Below are 8,116 nucleotides of genomic sequence, written 5' to 3' on the forward strand. Positions count from 1 at the left end.
CTAAGTTTATTCCTAAAAACAGTGTTTTTAACCATCTTAAAATGATTCGGTGAAAATTTAAATTTTACAAATCCCCAAGACTTTGATATATACCCAAAGTAATATCTTTATTTGCTGTCCTTTAGAATAAATGGTGCCAAGAACATAAATTCTATCTTTGATATTCTCACTAGAATATTTATATCACTAAATTTCATTATGAAATTATTTGTACTAATTCTACTTTCAATGTACAAAAGTATATGACACTATTTATTTTTTAAATATACATGATGTCCTAGAAATTTTACTTCTGGATATTTATCTGAAGAAAGCCAAAACACTAATTTGAAAAGATGTATGCACCTCTTGGTTCACTGTAGCATTATTTATAATAGCCAAGATATGGAAGCTACTTAAGTGTCCATTAATAGATGATTGGATAAAGAACAGGTGGTACATATATGGAATACAATGGAATATTACTGGGCCATAAAAAAGAATGAAATCTTACCATTTGCAACAATGTGAATGGACCTGGAAAGTATGCTAAGTGAAATAAGTCAGAGAAAAAGAAATACCATATGATTTCACTTATATGTGAAATCTAAAGAATAAAATAAACAAACAAAACAGAAACAGCCTCATAGATGCAGGGAACAAGCTAATGGTTGCCATATAGGAGGAAGGTTACAGGATGGGGCAAAAAGGTAAAGGGATTAAGTGCAAATTGGTAGTTATGAAATAGTCATGCGGATGCAAAGTATAGCATGAGAAATATAATCAATAATATAATAATAATAACTATGTATAGTGCCAAGTAGGCACTAGACTAGTCAGGGAGATCACTTTATAAATTATGTAAATGTCTACATTAAATGCTGTATATCTGAAACTAATAAAAAATAATATTGAATGTCAACTGTAATAGAAAAATCAAAAAGCAGGGAGAAAGTGAAGGAGAATAAGAGGTTCAAACTTCCAGGCATAAAACAAATAAGTCTTGGGGATGTAATGTACATCATAGGAAATATAGTCAGTAATATTGTGATAGTGTTGTGTGGTGTCAGATGGTTGCTGAACTTATCATGATGATCACTTTTTTAATTATGTAAATGTTGAATAACTATGATGCACACCTGAAGCTGATATAATATTCTATATTAGCTATATTTTAATAAAAATATTTAAATAAAATATGTGATTCAGAAATATCTTACCTGAGCGGCCAGAGAACTGGGTAAATTCTATCTCCCATTTATCATTAGCTGCAGAATGATCCCAGGAGTGTTAGTTCCAGCTCTTTGTGATTACCTCAGGTCCCAAGAGGCTGACATTGGCAGTTGGAAGTTACACTGAAATGATAGGATATAAGAGATAAGGGTGGACACTAGTTCTAAAAGTCTTGGAAAGGATATGAGAAAGAGGAGCCTCACACTGCAGAGCATCTCTGAGAAGGAATTAGCCAGGCTAATGCAGAATCCAGGAGGACAAACTACCTGTTAAGAATCCCCAGCTGGCAGGAATGGCCCAGCTCCAGTATCTGTGCATGCTTCATCATTGATAAGAGCAGCCTGAGGTGAGTGTGGCCTCAACATTAACATTGCCACGGTTCCTTGTGGTGCCATAGCTGATTAGCTGCTGGTAAAGCTTCTCTATGAAGGGATAACTGAGCAGAGCACACCTCTGGCTGTCATATTGACCTCGCCATTTATTAAAGAAATTAGAGTTAAAACCATCCTGTTCCCTCAGGTATTTATCTCCTCATTCTAGGTCAGTCGGGGCAGGGGACTGTATCTTGCTTGTGCTTTAGGAGACCCAGGCCTAGCCCTGCACCCTGGTAAGGTTGGTCCTCAGCTGGTCCATGAAGGAGAGATAAAGATTTTCTCTGTCTTTTCTTATCCCCTTAAAATGACTATCTGCTTATCTAAAATGTCATAAAACATTGGGAAAAAGCAGGAGATGGGCTACCCTGTTTTGTATCACAAATCACTACTTTACTTCACTAATGGGGCTTTCAATAGACGATATCTGGATGTCAATCAAACAGTAAGCCATTCATGCTGGTAAAAGGGAAATAGCTGTATCACAGAAGATAAGTTGAGCTCAGAAAGGTCCTGTACCACCCTTTGTACAGAGTGGTTCTCTATTGACCAGTTTTCAACAGTGACTCTTATACCTGGGCTTAATCCAGAGCTCATCATGTAGATCTTCAGTAAGTTTATGTGCATGCTCATGAGTCATCAGACTGGAAACAGCACCCAGCCTCCCCAGGCTGAGACACCAGAATCAGATGTTGCCTCAGAGTATCTCCCCTGAAGGACTACTCCTCTGAAGTGTGGAATTTCCCAGTTGCATTCAGGCAGCATTGATTGCAGTGAGCAACAGAATGATAGAAGCATTGAACTCACTGGCATAGGATGAGCAGGTGCCTCCCTGCTTTGCAGGGCTGTCACCATCTGAGCCAGTAACATGCTTCCACCTGAGAAATTAATCTGATCTGAAGGATGCAAACAAAATGAGTCAGTTGGGAACCATTTGTGTGGCACTGCAGCCAATGCTTTACTGCTGAAATATGTCCTGGCCACTTTTCTGGCATAGACCCAGCCTTAATCTTTTCCCCAAAATCGTGTCCTTGAGTTCCAATTCTGTTTTTCCCCTCTTGCTTATCCTTTCTCGATATTATAACATCTGATTTATTCTTTTATTCTTTCACCTAACAGATACTCATTAAGCATGTGTTCTATCCTGAAAATATTGAGAGAAAAAAATGCACATGCATGTCACCAGGAATATGTAATCTAGAGAGAACACCTAGTCACAATTTAGGATAAGAAGTGTTGTGAGGAAGGATAAGCACAGGTTACAGTGGGAAGGACTTAATATTTTTACACTGGAGGGGAAATGACTATGCCTTCATATCAGTCAGCCATTGACTCATAACAAACAACCATAACACCTTATTGCTTTATAACAATATGTACTTATTTCATTCACACATCTTTGGAGAAGTTAATGGTTTGTTCATCAATTGGACTTGGTTGAACAAGTGCCTCTAAGCTAAGGGTTGGGTTTAGTCTGCTCACATATTTGTTATCATCGTGAACCGGTTGGCCAGCTCGGCTCTATTCATCTTGCAGCAAGGACAACATGCAAGAAGGAAAGCATTTTCCAAGCTTTTGCTTATTTCATGTCTGCTAACATTCCACTGGACAAAGGAAAACACATAGCCTTCACCCAGGGAAGTAGCTTTTTTGAACTATAGTTTGATCTACCCCATACTCTCTGCTTTGTCTCTGCCTCAGAAACTAGCTGTTGGTGGGCAGGGAGGAGGAGGGGACTGGTATGAGAGTATGTATCCAGGTAAATTCTATTCCATTATCCCCATGCAGTGGCTTGCAATCATTTTGGGGTTACTTGCCTTAATAAAACATGTGGGCCATTTTTCCTAAAAAAAAAAAGAGAAAGAAAGAAAGAAAGAAACAAACAAACAAACAAAAAGCACATATACATGAAACCAACATTGCATATCCAATTTTGGAAACAATGCATTTTGGCATTTGGCAATCATGTCACCAGGCATGATTTCTGCCCACAGAGGCACATTTACAGTATTCCCCCCCGCCCCAACTCCAGCATCTAAGAGAAAAAATCAAATCTATTAACCCTCCCAATAAACATAACTTGATTTGAATTTACCAAAAGGCAAATTTACCTTGAAGACCACTATAACCAAAGTGGCAGAGAGGGCTGACCCTGGTCAAGGTACCACTTTGGGGTTCCCTGTTGAGGATGGGATATAGCCCCAGGGATTCTCCCTCCCCTGACATTGCTAGGTAGGATCCAGGAAGATAGGACCATTGGCAGAGATTTTGAGAGGGGCAGTTACAGACCGCATCCTCTCATGTCCACTTCCCCTCTGTCCATCTCTAATCTCCAACAGCCCCATGCTCACATAGGACAATATAGACCAAGAAGGTAGCATGCTACTGGCTGACAGCTGTCTGGTAGAGTGTTTCCAAATTTGGGTTACAGAAGGTGTTACAAGAGTAACATGACTTTCTTGAAGTATCTCTGCCTTCTGGCATATTTATTTTACTTTTCTTTGCAGGAGCTGTCTTCTTGTTTCTTTGCTATTGTCTCAGTCTGTTTGAGTTACTTTAACAAATTACCATAGACATCATGGGCTAAAGAATAGAAACATTTATTTTTCACAGTTCTGGAGGATGGAAGTTTGAGATCAGGATGCTAAAATGGTCAAACCTTGATGAGGGTCCTCTTCTTACTTTATAGATGAGTGACTTCTCATTGCATCCTTACATTCTGTAGAGCAGAGAAAGTGATCTCTCTCATGTCTGTTCTTATAAGGACACTAATTGCATCATAAGGAAGTTACCTTCATGGTCTAATTACTTGCTAAAGGCCCCATCACCAAATGCCATCACATTGTGGTTAAGATTTTAACATGAATTTTTGAGGAAACACAAACATTCTGTTCATAGCAGCTACTGAGTCAGAAAAGGTTTTTGAAAATAGTTTTCATTTTTACATTCAACACAAGAGGCTGCCAGAATTTCTGGGCTTGTCAAATTGGTCCAGTCAGCCTGGTATGGAAGGCTTTATTTCTTCTATTTTTTAGGAGACCCCTCAGGTCTATACTATAGTCTCATTGATCAGAATTAGGTGAGATGGAGGCTTCAAGGCCAACTGAAAATGATTCTAGGAGTGGGGAAGGAAAAGTTGAATGGAATAAGATGTACCTTATGTTAGATGATGAACATCCAGAAGGTAAGACTTTTGCATTTATACACCCTCCAGTCTTGCACTCCATCGGCAGTTTCCTGCTTCTCTGGGATTTTCCCAAGAATGCTCCCTATTCTGATGCTAAAAGCTGACTCTCTTCTTTCTCCTGGCCCACCAGCCTTGCCCCGACACCTCACTAGTAATGAGTTGTGCATTCCATGATCCCAGAGCCATAGTGTCAGCACAGAAGGAGATGCTACACAATAGTGTCCATTGCCACACCTGTGTCATAGCCAAACTGATTGAGTGGATGCTGCCTGGAGAGACTGGATGACACCTGAGTAAGGCAGGGGAGTCAATGTCTCATGGGGTAGAAACTGCCCAATGTGAGGTGGAAAACATCAGGAGGGGACTAGCAGGATACTGCTTCTATTTGCCCTCTGTGGACAGCCTGTCTTGAGCTACAGGGTCCATATGGCCTCTCTGAAGATGTCCAGGAGATCCATCCATCAGCTCTGCTTGCCACCAGGAAGTAGCTGGCCCAATAACCCCTACTCTTCTAGTATGTTCCTGTCTTCCTCACCTCAATTCCTTCTTCCCTGAATTCTTAATTCCCCAGGATTGCCCTCACTAATAAAGCAGTAGCACAGAAGCTGACTAGTTCTATTTTGTATCTGAGCTAAGACACAGTGTCAATAGTAAGCAGAGATGTAGAAGTTGGTGTTGATATGGGACCAGAGAGGGAGTGACTCTTTACCTGAAGCTTGAAGGCTAGGCCAGATTGAAAAGAGACTGCAGGAGCACGGACAGAGTCAAGAGGAGTCCACTGTGTCTACGGCAAAGGGTACATGCGGTAGTGACCAGCTTTACCTGCTTCCACAGGTAAACACACACACACACACACACACACACACACACACACACACACACACACGCGTGCGCGCGCGCGTGCGAAATAATATTCGGCCACAAAAGGGAAGGAAATTTTGACATTTGCAACAGCATGAATAAACATTGACAGTATTATGTTATAAATAAAATAAGTCAGATCAAGAAAGACAAATGCCATATAATCTCATACATTGAATCTAAAAATGTCAAAATATTGAATCAAGGAGTAGAACTGTGGTTGTCAGGGGCTGTGGTGGTGTGGGGGGAAATGAAGAGATGTTGGTCAAAGATTACAAACTTTCAGTGATAAGATGACTAAGTTCTCAGGTTCTAATGTATAGTATGGTGACTATACTTAATAATATTATACAGTATACTTGACGTTTACTTAGAGAGTAAATTTTAATTGCCTAATCATAAAAAATAAATGATAACTATGTGAGGTTATGGATGTGTTAACACATTATTGTGGTAATCGCTTCATAATATATACATATATTAAATCATCATGTTGTATGTCTTACATTTATACAGTTTCGTTTGTCAATTTTATTTCAATAAAACTGGAAAAAAATCTACCTTGCACTTATTAGGGCTAAACATTTCTCTACTTGCCTCCTCCAACCAGGCATAAATGCTTGGGAATTATCTAATTTTATTACCCATGTCTCTTTTTTACCTCCACTGACATGGAAAATCTAGGTAACAACAAGCCAACTTAACAAGAGGCTATCAACATCTGATGCTTAAATGTTGTCTGACTACTGTTTGATATGTACTACATGGAACACTGAGATGCAAATGAACTTTACAAAAAGGAAAGAAACTTTCTAATGTGCTTGCAATTATGTCGTGATGTAGACTGAATTATGTTTACTCTGACTTTGATATTAAACCACAGGTAGATGCTTAATTTATAATATATACAGTCTCAACAAAAAATAGTATGGGAAAATAAATTCAAATTCAAATAAACATAATAAACAATGAGCAAATAAAAAGTATTCTATTGTGCACATTAAAACTTAAGGGAGTATATCTCCTGTTAAGTGTTTTAACTACAATAAGAAATAAAACAAAGGAACATGAGTAAACTTTTGGAAGTGATGAATATGTCTGCTACCTTGATAGTGGTGATGGTTTAACTGGTGTATTCATGTGTCCAAACTCTTGAAATTATATATATTAAATATGTGCAGTTTTAATATATTATTTATATTTAATATATTATTTACATGTTTGTTTTTTTTTAAGGGTAGGGTGTTGCCATTGGATTTGAGCCTGTATATTCTTCTTTCTGTCTCACCCCTACCAAATGAGGGTCTTAATCAGGACTTTGGAATTTACATTCATATTCTCACCCAGGCTCCAGGGCACATGCCCCAATCTTCCAACTAGTTTTTACTCTGCCTTTGCAGAAAGTCAAAGGAACAGGCATGTGCTAAGAGCATCTCCCACTTGCCTCGGCTCTGAATGCTGGCCCTCTGAACAGGAAGCCCATTCCTAACTGGTATATCTCCACAGATCTCCTCTGAGATAAAAGAACTCTCCTAGCCTCAGAGAAAACGCCAGCTTCCCTGCTGGTCTGGAGATTGGAAAGTAGTTGAGCACAATTATATTCAACTCATAGAAATTTTGCTGCAGCATATAAGAGAGAGATATTAAACAGAATCATAGGAAGAAAGAGGAGAGAAAAAGGGAAGAAGAAAAGATTGCATAGATGCTGCCTCTAGCATGTATAAGAACGTCCTGGCAAAGGAATATGTTGGGATATTCTTTCAGATGATAATGTCTCTAGGGCAAATAAGATGCAATCTGCCAGTTTCAGTTGTGACCAGAGTCACATAGCACTAGAGCTATCTGACTTCTGAGTCCTTTGGTAAAACACCCCAATTCTGAGGAAAGATAGAGGGTGCAAGGATACAGTCTGACTAGAGGAGCCAGCAAAGAATCCCTCAGTAGCTTCTTTATACTTCTGCAACTGGGAAAGGAAGGGTGCTTGGTGATTGGAAGATGAGCTTGTTCTAGATTGAGTAGAACCACTCATCTGTTATCTCATGAGAAAGGACAGATAAAGCCTTGCTGACAAAGGAGGCTTTCAGAGGAGTCACCATTACTGAGCAAGGTCAGCCAGCATTTAGTAAGTATCTACTATTTCCTGAGACCTGTGCACAATGAGACCCCTGCTAGGCCAATCGTAGACTGGTGTGCTTTAGGAGGTGTGGTTTGGTTTGCAGCTTTACCACATCTTTGTTCTAAAGAACTGACTTTTAATAAAACAATCTATTCTTGGATAAGGAAATGTATCTTGCAAAAGTTTTCAAGGGAGAATCTTATGAATAAGAGAGGAGAGCTCAGGGAAGCTGAAATGGGTGTTAGCTCCTGGAATGGCAATGACATTTCTGCCTGACTCTGATATTGTACTTCTATTTCCCTTGCCCTCCTTTGGGATTCTTTTTCACGGCTGAGTTAACCTGGGACATGGAAAGCGCTAGGGGTCCTT

This window comes from Pteropus alecto, unplaced genomic scaffold, assembly GCF_000325575.1.
Source record: "Pteropus alecto unplaced genomic scaffold, ASM32557v1 scaffold615, whole genome shotgun sequence".
Taxonomy (NCBI): Eukaryota; Metazoa; Chordata; class Mammalia; order Chiroptera; family Pteropodidae; genus Pteropus; species Pteropus alecto.